Source organism: Pinus tabuliformis, chromosome 8 (assembly GCF_031772625.1).
Source record: "Pinus tabuliformis cultivar Carrire ecotype Pingquan chromosome 8, CPIR1, whole genome shotgun sequence".
NCBI classification, from domain to species: domain Eukaryota; kingdom Viridiplantae; phylum Streptophyta; class Pinopsida; order Pinales; family Pinaceae; genus Pinus; species Pinus tabuliformis.
The window spans coordinates 1,903,879,823-1,903,897,651 of NC_142294.1; the positions used below are offsets into that span (position 1 = coordinate 1,903,879,823).

Genomic DNA, 17,829 nt, shown 5'->3' on the forward strand with positions numbered 1-17,829 from the left:
TTTCAGCCAATAATCTTTTTTTTCTACTAATGTAATAATTATTTAGTTTTCTTATAAATCTAAAGTCTTTTCTACTGTAAAAATGGATGTTGTAACCTAGTTCCCTTGATTCCTCTGCTAAAACTTTTATAGCATTCAATTTTACCAAAAATATAATGTTTTCCATTATCTTGTCCATATTACCACCTAGTGCTTTTTTCTCAAATTTAAAAAGAAAATGTTTTAATCCTTAATTAAATAAGGAAACACAGAATTATAAAACAAAATCGGACAAAGACACTACACATTCTTAAATCTAGGATAGTGACAACTAGCTCACTATTAAACTATATATTTAAATAAAAATAATACTAATGAATGTTTATAAACCTCACTTGAAGCTATTAAAATCTACGACCAATAACTTAAATGTTTGGTTATCATGTTTATGTGGTTTTAAATTTTCCATAATTGTAATTATTTTATTCACTTTTCAAATATATAAGAAATCAAATTTTAAATTTAAATCATATAATTTTTATTAAATATAATAAAAATTCCATTTAACCATCAAAATTTAAATTTAAATTAAATAATTCTTTATTAAATATAACCAAAATTTCATTCAAATAATCATCATACTCTTTCTTTCTTTTTAATCCATTCAAAAAACTAATCTTTCTTTCTTTAACATAATCGATAAAATTTTCATCATCGTCAAATTTGATATATTATTTAGTTTTCAAATTTCTAGCCCTATTACCATCCACCTCCCTCATCTGTGATCGGCTTTACAATCATTATAATCTGTACAAAATAATTATATTACCATCCACCTTCCTCATCTGTGATTGGCTTTATTTTCATTATAATCTGTACAAAATAATTAATAAAATTGTCAAAAGAACCGTCAAATTTGATGTAATATTTGGTCTTCAGTTTCCCGCCCTACTACCAGTTACCGCTTTCCTGAATGTTTCCAACCCTCCAGCCACCACTTTCCTGAATGTTTCCACCCCTACTACCAGCCACCACTTTCCTGAATGTTTCCAACCCTACTACCAGCCACTTTCCTCCTTCGTTTGTGCAGCTGTGCTTTGCTTTATATTCATTGTAGCTTCCATCAAATAGGTGCTGCAAGAGCTTTACAAACCCCACGAGCTGAGCTTGTATTCTTCGTCCCTCTTTCGTCCTCCACCTGCTCTCATTTACTGTGGTTTATAATTCCAGGCCCTTCCAAGCATATTGATTTAATATATATATATACTTATTTGTGCATTTTGTGGGTTTGCTGAAAACTGTGAACCCATAGACACATCTTCTGTCGTGGTTTACCTTCTTAGCACTGTGTGGACCCTCTTTTCTGCGTCTAGAGCTTTCGTTCTGTAAACAAGGTATGCCCTTTTCTAAATCAGAAACTCATATTTCCTTTTTTTGGAACATGTTATTGTTTGCCGTCTCTGGATCTCCATGGGTTTCTTGTTTTGCTGATTGTAAGTTTTATTTCTGCCCATAGAGATCAGATTGTAACCTTCGTTTTTACCAGTCAGATTCCTCTGTTTTGTCTTACAATTCCGCCTTGAAGGCGTCACAGGTATGGATGGTTCCCTGTTTTAGGTGATTCGATTTTTGACCTTTGTTTCCATTCGGCAACCCTCTCTTTTGATTTCAGTAGCGTGGCCTCCAGCGCACCTGCAAACTCCTGGTCGGACGGTTCTGCAAGTTTTCAGTCGATTGCATATTCGGAATACGTTGGTTGGAATCCGTGCAATTTCCTGCGATTCCCCGGAAACAGAGCCGTCGGCAGGACTTGAAACAGCGACGATCTGTAAGTTCAAAATTTGCGTGTGATAGAACATCTCGTTTTCTCGCATATCCTTTGTATTAACTGGTTGTGGGTCATACCAAAGAGCCTTGCATGTGGGATCTGTGTCTTTTGGCACACAATTATCTTGATTCTTTTGCTTCATTCCAATTAATTTCAGACATTTTTAATGATGCCATGGAGTATTTATTTATATTGGGTTTTCTCAGTTCTACTTACAATATCAGGTACTGTCTTTTATGTTTTTCCCATTTTGTTTTTGTTGTTGTGGTCGTTCTCCAATATCATTACTCATAAGAAAGATGGGACATGTGCTTATAACCACATACTCTGTGAAGCTAAAAGTCAGATATTTGTAGGTTTGATTAGCAAACAGTCAGACATATGTAGGGTTTGTAGACATGGAAGTAATTATCAATTGACAATGGACCGGTTAGCTGTTTTTCATTCAAAAGAGTGGTCATTTTTTTAATATAACACGCAGATATCCATTTGTGCAGTTCGGTCATGGGTGATGGTACAAAGCTTAGGATCAATTTAAAATTAAGCTGCAAAAATAATAGAAATATTAGGGTAACTGTAATTCAAAACATAAGTTGAACCCATAACAGATCTGATTATTGGAGCATATCCTCTGACATATATCCGAATCTGAGCATGCCAAACAAACTATAAAGGTTGAACCAATAACATATTTCATCATTGAAACATATCGTCTCAACAGATATATGAATGTGGGCGCGTAGAACAAATTAATTTACAGAGTCTGCCTTCTCGTGTCGCATCCTGCCCATTTTTATTCGACATATATTAATATGAAGCAAATCCTGTTAAGCCAATGAATATTAAGGAACACTGGTGTTCTCAAATAGAATCCTTTAAAACCATTTTATATATGCCTCTGTACTAATGACACATTGTACATGTAAAAAGGATACGTCCACTTGTGTTGTCAGATAGGGTCCTTTAAAGCCATATTCCTCTGAAGGAATGACATATTGTAATGCGTAGAGGTAAATTAGGCGCTGATTCGTTGAGGGCGAGCAAGTTCTCAACGAATCAAGTTATTGAGACAAATAAAAGTTGTGTAGCAATATTGATCATGGTCATTATAACCTTTGGAATTTGATTAAAAATTACATGTGAGGTTGCAAATTGAAAATTTAATGTTTTTTTTTCAAACACTTTAACTGTGAAATATGCTAAAAGTTTCGCTCCTGATTGCCTTTATCCTACAGAATAGAATAATTTGTACATCAAGTCTCTTAGGAATAATTATATTTTATTTTATCCTACAGAATAGAATGAAATATATTTTATTTATTTTTTCATAAATATTTTATTATTCATAAGGGTGACTTTATCTAAGTATTTTATTTATTTTTAGATAAATATTTTATTAATTGCTATTTGATGGATAGAGTTTGTAAAACAAGTTTTGGTTATAAATAAATAGATGAGAGTAAATTCATATATATATAATTGAAAATATTTTTATTAATAAAATTTATAAAAAAATTGGATCATAAAACAATTACATAATTTTAATATATGGTTTTTGTTTTATTATTGTTTCATAATTTTTTTTGTATTTATAAAAGTTATACAAATATTACAATTGTAATGTTTTTTTCAAACTATTAAGATATATTATGTAATGCACTCCGCCCACATCTACTCAAGTCATTGACTAACCGGGGTAAACATGCGACGAGAGGCTCCTATGGTTGGATTTGACTTCCTATGTGACCTCAAGGAAATGGAATCGACGGAAACCTAAAACATAGACCTTCAACATCCGTTACAGGACCCTTAAGAACCATGCCAACACTTAAGGCGGCTTGCCCTTGGGTCCCACTGAAATTTTTGATCAGTTGTCTCCTGGTCGCTCTCATGCTATAGGCATGCCAACGTCCAAGGACCTCTCCATGCTCTCACATGCCTGCTAGCCAACATCTAGAGACCAATTTGTCCAGTTGTGTGCTTGCCTAGAATTCAGTGTTAAGTTTAGATCAATAATATAACAAGGAAACAATGATGCAAATGTAAATACTTGAATAATCCCTTAACTAGACCACTACTAGCATTGACAGAAATTTCATCAAACACATCAAAAATATGTAACTATGTTGCAGGGGAGCGCTCCCCCCCTCGCTCCCGCTCTTAATTTGCGCTCTGGACGGGAGCGACTCGGGAGCGCGCTCCCTAAAAAAAAATTCGCCCCTTGCCTTTTCGGGAGCGATTTGCCTTTTTTGCAATTTTTTTTTTGTAGTAATGTTTGAACTTTGAAATGCAATTTTTTTTAAAGAAACAAATAATTTTTGAGTGGGGCAGCTTAATGATCAAGTCTAGGCCCTAGTATTGATATGCTATTCATGGTAATGTTAAATTCTTAAAGTAAAAGTGACATTCTCCTTAGTATTCATTTTCATCATTTTACTTAAATTTTTAGCATTACCATGAAATGACTCAGGATGTTTGAGAGTGGTTCCAGCCTCATTGGATTTCATATGGAGAAAGTAGAATTTTAGATTTCATTCAAAATCTAGCAGACTTATCAGTTTTTCAGGATTGAGGGATTGCAATGTTTCCATTGAATTTTGTCATGTATTAGGGTATGGAATTCGTATTTAATCAAGAGCACCAATCCCTCTATGTCCCTTGATGTTAGTGACATTGGTTGTTGAACTCCTCTATCATAACCCTCCTAAAAATGTACGCATCACTCAAACAAAATCTTGACTTGACATGCTATGCTTGTTCTATCTTATGTTAATGCTTAGAGGGTGATATTAATGACAAAGATCCCTATACAGATACAGAGGTAATGACAAAGATACCTCTGCATATTAATGCTTAGAGGGTGATATTAATGACAAAGACCCTGATTTTCCAACAAGACTAAAAAATTAGACATTTCTCGTGGTGGCAAGAGGCCCAAGCATAAGAAATAGATAATAGATTTACTTCTCTTTTTTAGTTTCTAGTAACTTTTATAACTATTGACTCTTTCATATATATTATGATATTTTTTTAAACAATATATGACAATTTAAGTTTGAAGTTGGAAATTATAATTCATTAGTAATGAATTATGAATATGATGCTTCATGAAAGTTGAAAGTTGTTTCATTTCATTTCATTTTATAACATTTCATTTCATGTTAGATATTATTTGTTGTAATGGTTACACTTAGCTTACAAGTACAACTTTGGTGATCAATGATGATAAATGCTATATATTGAATTTTGAAAGCTTGAAATTTTATGATTGATGAATCATGATACTCAATATGTTGTATGTTACTATGTAACTAACTTGTGGATGTGGTTGATGAAAATTATAACTTCTAGTGGATGTGGTTGATGAAGATTATGACTTCTAGATGATTGTTGTTGTATGGTTTAACCTATGTTTTTGTTTTTGTTTTTGTTTTTTTTTTGTTTTTTTTTTTTTTTTTTTTTTATCTAATTCATTATTCTACATGTTTTTGTTGACATATATGTATCAAAATATAAAAAATATATATATTATATAAAAAACGCTCTGGGATTCGCTCCCAAACCGGGAGCTTCTGAAGATGTCGCTCCCGCTCCGCGCTTTCGCTCCTGCTCCCAAGTAACATTGATATGTAATCTACAGGTGTAAACAACATAATTAAGCATAGGGATCTCATACTTATCTGAGAATCGTTAAGGACCATTGTTCCCTCATATCATTTGTTGCATTATCATCCATTAGGACATATATACATTGTTCTTCCAATTACAAGTAAAATACCAATGAAATGACAATCATATGATCCACATATAAACCAGAAGAATACTCATAGAAATACAAGTAGAAATAACCTTCCGTTAATGATGTAAAATCCAAACCCGAGATGGGACTTCCACGTTCCACTCGACCATAGCATGGTCATTCACCCCCATGCCATATTCTAAGCATGAATGTGGGACTCAAACAAAAATAACCAACGAGGGCATACCGATGCTAAACCACCTCACTCTCATCAATAGAAATCATGCTTTATTGTAATCCATCCCGGATCACTAGGCCAACATAATAAACATGTCATAATTGTTGAAATGATAATTTCAATTGCAGCATTGTTTTTCCTTTCCGATGCGATCTTACCGCATATCGCAAATCGCGTTTATGCCCCCCTGCCTTCATTACGACTTGTGTTTTCTGCGATTGCGTTGTTGCGATGCGATCCGATCGCAAATCGCAGATCACACCCATATGATTGAGCTCCATTTTTCTTTTTCCGCCGAATGCGATTTCGCGATGCGATGAAATTGCAAATCGCAAATTGCAAAATTCAATGGTTGAAGTACATGCCTGCAACATGAAATTGACGTGGAGTAAAAGTTTCATTTACCGCCAGTTTTGTCAGTAAAACAGTAAATGGAATTTACTGTGGGTTGGTAAGTTTTGGTGAAGATTTTAATTTTATTGTTTTTTATTCACGAGAGTATGATATAGTTAAAATGTATTGTTATGTTTTTTTTAAGTGTAGCGCGAAGAATGCAACAACATGCAGATGAAAAATTATACAGCAGTGTAAATGTAATTTCTTTTTGTAATGCACAACAGTGCAGAGAAGGTTTTTGTTGTTGAATATGAAATGTGAAACGCAGCAGCAGTGAATGTAAGAAATCTTTTACAACATTGAATGTAAATGTAAAATTTTACATACACAACAGTGTAATTTTGTGCAAGAAGAAACAGAGTATTTTTGTGGAAGTTCTTTGTGAATCCCTCTGAGAGAGAGGAAGAAATATGTAACAGGCTTTTTATTAATGAATACAAGTTTATTGTGGATCTGAAATACTATGTCTGCTCAGAAATCAGTGATAGCTTCCCTGTGTTAAGATCCTGGAGCAAAACAGAGCATTGTCTCTCTATTCAGTTTATTTGTTTTTGGAATTTTACCAGAAAAATTCCCAACAGTGGTATCAGAGCAGATCCAGGCTCTTTGAAGGTGTCAAAGAAGATGAAGGAAGTTTTCTTGCTGTAGTAGCTTCTCCAGCAGCATGAAGACTCAGCAAAAGAATCAAGGTATTTTCTCAAGTTCGTTTTTGTGTTACTGTTGAAGAAACTATCAGTATTTTTAAATACACAATCAAGTATTTGAAGCATAATTTAAAGTGCAAGAATGGCTGGCTCCAGCACCAGCACCAGCACAAGCACTAGCATGGGTATTTTTAATACTCAGTTCCCACAATTTAATGGGAAAAACTATGACTATTGGGCAATAACTATGAGAGCCTTGTTTGCCTCACAAGATTTATGGGAACTTGTTGATGATGGATTTGAAGAACCAATAGATGAAAATGAGTTTAATGGATTAACTCAGGAAGAGAAAGATCTGTTGAAGAGTAATAGGAAGAAGGATTCAAAAGCCCTTGTATTTTTGTATCAAGCAATGCATGAGAGTGTGTTTCCAAGGATAGCAGCAGCCAAGACATCCAAAGAAGCGTGGCAAACTCTCAAAACAATCTATCAAGGCATGGAGAAAGTGAAGACAACAAAACTACAGTTGCTGAGGAGAGATTTTGAGAATCTGTGTATGAAGGAGTTAGACAATATTGATTCATTCTTCACACATGTGATTGGTCTGGTCACACAAATAAGATCTCATGGAGAGATTCTTGAAGAAAAGAGGATTGTGGAGAAACTGTTGAGGGTCTTGCCCTCAAAGTTTGATGTGATTGTCACCACAATAGAAGAGAAAGGATCTCACAAACTTTTCAGTTGATGAACTTCATGCATCACTGATAACACATGAGCAGAGGTTGAGTAGAAATGAAAACTCATCTTTAGAGCAAGCCTTCAAGACCCAGATGTCCTTTGGAAGAGGAAGAGGTCAAGACAGAGGAAACAAGAAAGGAAGAGGCAGAAGCCAGAACAGAGGTGGAAGAAATTGTCCAGCAAATGCTCAAGGAAGAGGTAGCGATCTAAATCAGAACCAAGGGCAAGGCAGCAGCCAACAAAGTGGACAACATCATGCTCATGGACAAAGGTATGAAAAATCCAATGTCCAATGTTATTATTGTAAAAAATATGGGCATTATGCCAGTGAATGTAAAAGGAAGCAGCATGATATGAACAATAGATCTAGTGCAAATATCACTAGAGAAAGTATCAGCCAAAATGATGTGCTGTTAGCTTGTAACATGGCTGAAACAAACAGTGAAGATATATGGTTTCTAGACTTCGGTTGCAGTAACCATATGACAGGAAACCTAGCCTTGTTTTCCAATTTAGATCAAAGTGTGCAGTCACAAGTTACACTTGGGACTGATAGTAAAATTTCTGTTATGGGAAAAGGAGAAGTAAAAATATTTACAAAGAAAGGTGAAAAGAAAACCATAGTAGATGTCTATTATGTTCCTGGAATGAAGTGTAACCTCTTAAGTATTGGATAGCTTGTTTAAAAGGGGTACAATGTTTTCTTTGTAAATGATGTATGCACCATCATGGATAGAGCACCCAGCAAACGTTGCATTGCTGAAGTAAAGATGACGAGGAATAGGATGTTCCCTCTTAGAATAAGGGCAGATTTGAAAAACAAAGAAGTAATTGCAGCAGTTACCCAAGAGGCTTTCCAAAGAGTACCAAAGGATGAAAATTGGATGTGGCATTTGAGATTTGGACATCTCAACTTTGGAGGTCTTAAATTGTTGAGCAGAAAATGAATGGTAAGAGGATTACCATTGATAGAGAAACCGAACAGCGTTTGTGAAGGTTGTATATTGAGAAAACAACATAGAGAAAGTTTTTCATCAGGGAAAAGCATAAGGGAAAAAACACCCTTAGAAATTGTCCACTCAGATTTATGTGGACCGATGCAAGCTCCATCACTTGCAGGTAGCCAATATTTTCTAACATTCATTGATGATTTCACTAGAAAAACTTGGGTATATTTCCTTAAAAACAAAAGTGAAGTGTTTGAAAAATTTTGAAATTTCAAAGCACTTGTAAAAAATCAAAGTGGGCTGCATATCAAAGTTTTAAGAACTGATAGAGGAGGTGAGTATATCTCCAAGGAATTCCTACGGTTTTGTAGAGAAAATGGAATACACAAACAGTTTACCATACGGTACACTCCGCAGCAAAATGGAGTTGCTAAAAGGAAGAACAGGACCATCATGGATATGGCGAGGAGCATGTTAAAGGCAAAGCATTTGCCAAATGATTATTGGGCTGAAGTTGTATACTGTGCAATATATATACTGAATAGATGCCCGACAAAAGTAGTCATGAACAAAGTGCCGGAAGAAGCATGGAGTGGGAGAAAGCAAGGAGTCACCCACATGAAAGTTTTTGGATGTGTTGCTTATGCACACATTCCAAATCAGCTAAGGAAGAAGTTGGACAACAAAGGGGAGAAATGTATTTTCATTGGATACAGTGAGGAATCCAAAGCTTACAGGTTGTATATCCCATCCACCAAGAAGTTTTTTGTCAGCAGAGATGTTCAGTTCATTGAGGAGGAAGCTTGGGATGGAAGCATAGAGAAAACAGTGAATGTTAAAAACTGTTTGTCTCATGATGGAGATGATGAGGAGATGGCTGAAATACATCCCCAAACAGCAGCACCAACACAATGACAGCAAGAGACACCTTTAAGGAGAATTGAAAGTGCTTCTCCAAGCACACCACAAGGAGGAAATTCAAGTGATTCTTCAAGCACTTGCACACCGAATGAAAGAGGTAAGAAATTCAGAAATTTAAGTGACATTTATGATGAAGGAATGAATTCCTTGTTTGTTTTGTATTGTCATGTTGATGACTCTATTCATTTCGAAGATGCAATTAAAGATAAGAAATGGATAGAAGCTATGGATGAGGAGATCAATGCCATAGAAAGAAACAAGACATGGGATTTGGTTGAACTACCAAAAGGTAAAGAAGTCATTGGAGTTAAATGGGTCTACAAAACCAAGAGCAATGCTGAAGGAAAAATAGAAAGACACAAAGCAAGGCTGGTTGTCAAAGGATACAAGCAGCAGTTGTAAGAATTTACAGGGTAAGTTCCACAGAAAGAATACCAAAAGGACACCGCTCACAACCAGATCTCAAATCAATACACCAGTATTTTTGACGTGGTTAAAACCCTCAGAGTGCAAGGAGGGAAACAGTCCACGGCCTGTCCCAACGTGGGTACTACAGACAATTTATTAATCAAAGAATGAAAATTTACATAAGCTTCTCTCATGCACGGATTACCCGAACAATGACCCTCCATGCGCTTTAAATAGAACTCATGGACCAATCGGGTGTCAAGCCACGGATCAAGTGTCGATAATACCGAGGTGAGAGTGAACCGTCGGATCACTACATATCGTGACCGTCGGATTGTAAGTTACAATATGTACAACGGTAAAGAAACACACTTTACCTAACTCTATACCTAACTCTAAACTAGACCAAGTTGAACTTAACTATATCCTATGTGTCGGAATATCCTAACATCCCCCCTTAAGAACAACTTGGGATAGGATTGAAGGATTTACAAATATAACACAATAGGAGAAGGAAGGAGGCACTAGAGCCTATCCCCCCTTAGTGACAACTTCCTGAACTCCAAGCATATATCGAAGTTTAGTGAACTTCGCCTCTGTGAGAGCCTTTGTGAAGATGTCTGCAACCTGATCATCTGTTGGACAATATTGCACTTCAAGAACATGGTCATGAATGAGCTTTCTGATGAAGTGCATGTGTAGTTCGATGTGTTTGCTGCGCTGATGCTGAACTGGATCTTTGCATAGCTGAATGGCACTTTGATTATCACACCAAAGTGTGGTTGGATGCTGCTGCTCAAAGCCAAACTCTGATAGGATCTGACGAAGCCACAAGGCTTCCTTATTAGCTTCCACGGCACCACATGGATGTTATGTTTCTTCATTGCGGCTTCCAAGGCTTCCATCTTCTTAAAGCATTTAGATTCTAAGTGGCCATCTCGATTACAAAAGTTACAATGTCTATCAGACTTCTTCCATTTGTTTTTATTGGTCTTATCATTTTGCTGAAATGATCTTTCATTTTGAGGCTGAGATGGTTTAGGACCATTCTTTTGAGGATATGACTTCTTAGGATTCTTTGAATTTGGTTGCTGCTGGGCGGCTAACGCTTTCGTGGAAGAGTTTCCAAGATTAAGAAGACCAAGGTGTAAGAGTTTTTCTTGTTCTCTTATTAAGGAATCACAAAAGGAGTCAAAGGAAGGGGCCTTGTATTCTTGTCCTTGACAAATGAAAGCTTCCCTTGTAGAATGGAAAGTGGAAACAAATACAGAGTAGGCTGGTCCCAACTTAGTAAGGATGGAATAAATAAGGTTACCATCTTCCTTCTTAACTTTAACACCTTCCAAGAGATATCTAAGGGTCTTGAATTTGGACAAGAAATCTTCAATGCAAGAAAAATTATTAGGATCCAAAGTAAGCAGCTCATTTTCAAGTTGATGGGCTCTAATTTCATTTTTAATTCCAAAAACTTTAGCAAGTTTTTCTAATGCTTCATGAGGAGTCTCAAGTTCTGCAATGTGGAATCTAAGATCAGGAGAAACAGACATCCCTATCAAACCACGTGCTTGATCTTGTCTATTTTCCCATTTTGCCGCCTTGTCTTCATCTTTTGGTTTCTTCTCTTGGTCTGTGGCTATTCTGTAGAGACCTTTACTTCTAAGTAAATCTCCCATGTAGGCTACCCATTGGAAGTAGTTAGTGCTGTCAAGAATGACTTGGCATGGACTTTCCATTTTTTTTTTTTTTTTAAAACTGAAGCTGAAGATGCTGAAAGTAAGTGTTCCAATGGATAGATCTCGAAAAAATAGGCGGTTTTAAAAAAACGGCTCTGAAAAAGGCTTCCGGATGAAGAAGTTATGGCTTTTTGAAAAAAAAATTGTTGACGTTGCCGACAAAGTGCGCGAATGTGCGGGAATGAAAAAATCCGCCCCCACAAAATGGAGACTTGAACCCAAGACCTCTACTCTCTTAAAATAGCTTTGAACCAATTGATCTATACAAAAAATTTGAGAGAGAGAGAGAGAGAGAGAGAGAGGGGGGGGGGGCCTTGGTTTGCGTGCTTGCCTTGAGAAAGCTCTTTTTCCCTACAAAACACAAAACACAAAACCCAACACGAATATGCAAAGAAAAACGAACCTTACGGCTCGAAGTTAGCTTTAGCCAAAAAACTAGAAATTTTAAAAAAAAATTCTCAAAGTTAGCTTTAGCCAAAAAACTAAATAGTTTTTTCAATGTTTCTGATTTTCCGAGATCACACTAAGGTGCAGGGAAAAGAGCATACGCATGAGAAAAATCCTTCCTTTCTGTTTCTGATTTGCCCAGATCGCACAGAGTCGCAGGGCAAAGAGCATACGCAGAAATGAAAGGTATAGATCCGGTTAAAAAAAAAGGCTAAATAAACTAAGACCGAAATAAGCAGAGAGAAAATAACAGTAAACTGCAAAAAAAAAAACACTGTATACCTCCCGATCTTTAAAAATGACGCAGCTAGGGCTACTGGAAACCTTTTCGCGTGAAACGAAAAGGGTTTCTCACTGGAACAGATGCTCCGAACGCAACAGAGCAGTCCCCTCGGCCCGAAAGCAGTCAGAAACAGCAGATCTAGGAAACGACAGCCGCATGCAGTTCTACCGGCTTCAGATTTGGATCACCAACGGACGCGGCCCTCAAATAGCTCGGATACCATGTAAGAATTTACAGGGTAAGTTCCACAGAAAGAATATCAAAAGGACACCGCTCACAACCAGATCTCAAATCAATACACCAGTATTTTTGACGTGGTTAAAACCCTCAGAGTGCAAGGAGGGAAACAGTCCACGGCCTGTCCCAACGTGGGTACTACAGGCAATTTATTAATCAAAGAATGAAAATTTACATAAGCTTCTCTCATGCACGGATTACCCGAACAATGACCCTCCATGCGCTTTAAATAGAACTCATGGACCAATCGGGTGTCAAGCCACGGATCAAGTGTCGATAATACCGAGGTGAGAGTGAACCGTCGGATCACTACATATCGTGACCGTCGGATTGTAAGTTAAAATATGTACAACGGTAAAGAAACACACTTTACCTAACTCTATACCTAACTCTAAACTAGACCAAGTTGAACTTAACTATATCCTATGTGTCGGAATATCCTAACAGCAGTATGGGAAAGATTATGAGGAGGCTTTCGCACCGGTTGCAAGAATGGAAACCGTGAGAGCAGTGCTGTCCATAGCAACACAAAACAAATGGAAAGTTTACCAAATGGACGTGAAGTCAACATTCCTAAATGGAGTGTTAATGGAAGAGGTTTATATTGAACAACTTCTAGGCTATGAAAAGAAAGGCCATGAGCACAAAGTGTGCAGATTGAAGAAAGCTCTTTATGGGCTGAAGCAAGCACCAAGAGCATGGTACAGTAGGATAGATTCCTATCTACTGGAAAATGGATTTGAGAAGTGTTGTTGATGATGTTATTTTCACAGGTAATGATGAATATCTCATTGAAAATTTCAAAGCAGTCATGAAAGAGGAATTTGAAATGACTGACATGGGTTTGCTGAGATACTTCTTAGGAATAGAAGTAGATCAAAATGAAAATGGAATTTTTATCTCACAGGCAAAATATGTAAATGAAGTGTTGGGCAGATTTAACATGCAGGACAGCAAGGCAGCAATCACTCCCACAGTAATGGGATTAAAACTCAACAAAGAGGACAACAGCAAGGATTTTGATCCTAGCATGTACAAGAGCATAGTTGGCAGCCTTATGTATTTAACTGCAACTAGGCCGGACATAATGTTTGCTGTTAGCTTAATTTCCAGATTCATGGAGAGGCCAAAAGAAGCACATTGGCAGGCAGCAAAAAGAATACTGAGGTATGTCAAAGGTACAAAAAGATTTGGCATTTTATATATTGTCTCAGAATGTTCAGATTTAGTTGGCTACACCGATAGCGATTGGGCTGGAAGTGTAGATGATTGGAAAAGCACATCCGGTTATCTCTTTCACATGGGTTCAAGAGCCATTTCATGGGCTTTTAAGAAACAGCCCATTGTGGCGTTGTCTACAGCAGAGGCAGAATACGTGGCAGCTATAGCAGCAGCATGTCAAGCAGTTTGGATGAGAAGAATGCTAAGGAGCCTATGCCAAGAGCAAGCAAAAGCAACGGTTATTTTTTGTGACAATAGCTCAGCTATTGCCCTATCCAAGAATTCTGTGTTTCACAAACGAACGAAACACATTGATATAAGGTTCCATTACATCAGGGAATTGGTAAGCAATGGAGAAATTGTTTTACAACATTGCAGGACTCAGGCGTAGGTTGTAGACATACTAACAAAGCCATTGGACCAGAAAAATTTTGAGTTTTTAAGAAAATGTCTGGGTATGACTGATAACCCAGCAGTTGAAATTAAAGGGGAATGTTGAAATGATAATTTCAACTGCAGCATTATTTTTCCTTTGCGATGCGATCTTATCGCATATCGCAAATCGCGTTTATGCCCCGCCGCCTTCATTATGACCTGTGTTTTCTGCGATTGCGATGCGATCCGATCGCAAATCGCAAATCGCACCCATATGATTGAGCTCCATTTTTCTTTTTCTGCCGAATGCGATTTCGTGATGCGATGAAATCGCGAATCACAAATCGCAAAATTCAATGGTTGAAGTACAGGCCTGCAACATGAAATTAACGTGGAGTAAAAGTTTCATTTACTGCCAGTTTTGTCAGTAAAACAGTAAATGGCAGTAAAACAATAAATGGAATTTACTGTGGGTTGGTAAGTTTTGGTGAAGATTTTAATTTTATTGTTTTTTATTCACGAGAGTATGATATAGTTAAAATGTATTGTTATGTTTTTTTTAAGTGTAGCACGAAGAATGCAGCAGCATGCAAATGAAAAATTATACAGCAGTGTAAATGTAATTTCCTTTTGTAATGAACAACAGTGCAGAGAAGGTTTTTGTTGTTGAATATGAAATGTGAAACGCAGTAGCAGTGAATGTAAGAAATCTTTTACAGCATTGAATGTAAATGTAAAATTTTACGTACACAGCAGTGTAATTTTGTGCAAGAAGAAACAGAGTATTTTTGTGGAAGTTCTTTGTGAATCCCTCTGAGAGAGAGGAAGAAATATGTAACAGGCTTTTTATTAATGAATACAAGTTTATTGTGGATCTGAAATACTATGTCTGCTCAGAAATCAGTGATAGCTTCCCTGTGTTAAGATCTTGGAGCAAAACAGAGCATTGCTCTCTGTTCAGTTTATTTGTTTTTGGAATTTTACCAGAAAAATTCCCAACAATAATAGCTTTACCATGATCTCCACCTGATCACTAGGCCAAAAAATCATGAATGCCACCAGATTTCTCCACCTACACCCTGAGGAATTTTCCTATCTCTTAGTCTCTCAGGCTTCACCGCAATCCAAACCTAGATCACTAGGCCTTAAAATGAGAGCCACTCTCTAGGATTTATGCATATCCCAAAACCATAATTACTAGGGCCAACGGAGAGAAACCCACCTCTAGCATTTACAATATATCCCGCCATTCACCGATAAGGATTCCTAGGCCATCTAAGGCAACACAAAATATGTCTTTACCGCAACCCACATTCTCGTTCAGAAGTTACTAGGCCATGTGTTCTATCATTTCGGAGCACTCAACTTCGAATCCATCCGGCACTCTAGCTCAACGAAAACATGAGAACCCCATCACACCATGGCTATCTGGAAATGGCAAGGATAGGATGAAAATACTCTCACACCTGGCAAAACCTACGCCGTAACAACAAAAGAACCACATGCAATACCATGCATGAAAAATATAGCAAGGAAAATACACATGCAAATAGATACTTAAAATAATCTTGTTGTAGCTTTTTGTACCTTCCTTTCCCTGCTCGATCCTTACTTCCTCTTGCCTTCTTTGTGTTTCTTGATCCAATGCCAAAATGCTCCAAGAAAACTGTAAGTGTCCAAGAGTGTGAGAGAGAGAAAAATCCAAAACTAAACTAACAAAAGGTTACCAATGGATCTTTAGAAGCCTTTTTATTAATGAGGCCTCTATTTTCTTTATTTTCCTTCATTTTTGTCTTGACATGCAACCTGTGACCTTTCACCTTACTTTTCTCTTAATTTCCATTATTTTCATAAATAATTGTACCAAAAATGCCATTTTGTCTTTCCAAAGCCTTAGCCATTTCCTTAGCCGTAATAAACCAATGAACACCCACACTAGGATGTCTTGCCCAACATTCAACTTGGAATAAGTGTCCCATCAACCATGGTTATTTTTCCTTTATTAAATTTTATTACTTGGAATTTTTACCAAGGTTGTTACAGAACCCTCCCCCTTGGGGGACACCGTCTTTAGTGTTAAACCACACCTATACCTCACCAAAACTGCTGAAAAGAAAACATATTGCCCATGGAGCTTTATAACATAGCTCGATGCAATATTTACAATGACCACCCTACTGAAAAGCAAACCAACATGCCAACATAATGACATGAAACTCATACCGCTTATTGGAGCTTTATAACATAGCTCATGGCGGTATTTACATCCATACACATATGTACATATACTAAAATCACCAAACATATAATACTAAAACACCATGCCAAAACTACTTAGCCTCGACTGACAAACAAGTAATGATACATAGCCCGCATCTAATCATCCATCTGCCATGTAGCTTCATCGAGCCCAATGTTCTTCCACTGCACTTAAAATTGCTCGATTGCTTGGTTACGGAGCATGAACACCTATTTTTGCAATATACACTAAGGCTTCGGCTGGAATTCTCCATTTGGTTCCACCTGCCATACAAACCAGTCAATCACATGATCAACATTTTTAACATACTTCTTAAGCAATGACACATGGAAAAAATCATGGACTTTCACTATAGGAGGCAATGAAAGTCAATAGGAAATTGGGCTAATCCTCTCAACAACACTGAAGGGTCCACAAAACCGTGGTGTCATCTTGGCACATGATCAAATCTGTAAGGAGCTCTTTTTCAGTTTGATGCGCAAGTACACATGTTCCCCAACTTGGAACTCCTTGAATAAGATGTTCTTATTTGCATATCTATTTTGCCTATTCTGTGCTACCTTTAGATTTTTCTTGATCACTGGCATTTCCTATTCCATGTCTACCAACATATCTGGTCCAATAAGTACCTTGTTAACTGGATCAATCCAGTTGATGGGAGTGTTACAACTCTATCCATACAATACCTCGAAAGGACTCATCCTCAATGACTCTTGATAACCAATGTTGTATGCGAAATCAACTTTCATTGTTGATGCATCACATACATTCTCAACATGTCTTTCCATCTATATGTGGATGATAAGTTGTACTGAAGGACAACTCTATGTCCAAACCTGCAAATAACTCCTTCCAAAACTTGGAAGTGAACTTTGCTTCCCTCTCTTACACAATATTCTTCGGAACACCATGCAACCTGACGACATCTCCAATGAATACCTGTGCTACATTGTTAGTGAGAATGTAGACTTCACTCGAATAAAATGTCTAACCTTTGTCAACCTATCCATAATAACCATGATGGAATCATGTTGTCTTGCTGTGCTGAACAAACATGTGATGAAGTCCATGGAAATGACTTCCCATTTCCACTCTGGAATCACAATTGGCTATAGAAGTCCACCTAGGTGCTTACACTTTTCCTTCACATGCTGGAAATAAAAACACCTAGCCATAAACTCTGCTACATCCCTCTTCAAGTTCGGTCAATAATAAAATCTCTTCATTGCTTTCAGTGTATTCTGATAACTTCAGTGACCTGAATAAGGTTTCACATGAAACTCTCTCAAGACCACCTTCTTAAGATCATGGTTATCCCGCACATATACCTTGTCTCTAAATCGAACCAATCCATCTAGTGTAAGGAAATAGTCCACATCTTGTGCACCTACGCTTGTACCACCACTTGTACCTGTACTTGTACCTGTGCTACTAC

The 17,829-nt window shown here is 37.0% G+C and overlaps 1 protein-coding gene across 4 annotated transcripts in view; it reads left to right on the top strand.

The window, feature by feature from the left end:
• Positions 1–925: 925 nt before the first annotated feature.
• The window catches only part of LOC149244036 (uncharacterized), a 48,772-nt gene continuing 31,868 nt past the window's right edge, over positions 926–17,829 (top strand). The window contains exons 1-3 of one of the 4 annotated variants that reach the window (XM_089374727.1): positions 926–1,373; positions 1,496–1,573; positions 1,652–1,807. The gene's annotated coding sequence lies outside the window, so the exon portion shown is untranslated. Of the gene's footprint in view, positions 1,374–1,495; positions 1,808–17,829 lie in introns of all 4 variants that reach the window. The other 3 variants (XM_089374730.1, XM_089374729.1, XM_089374726.1) reach the window with 3 other exon arrangements.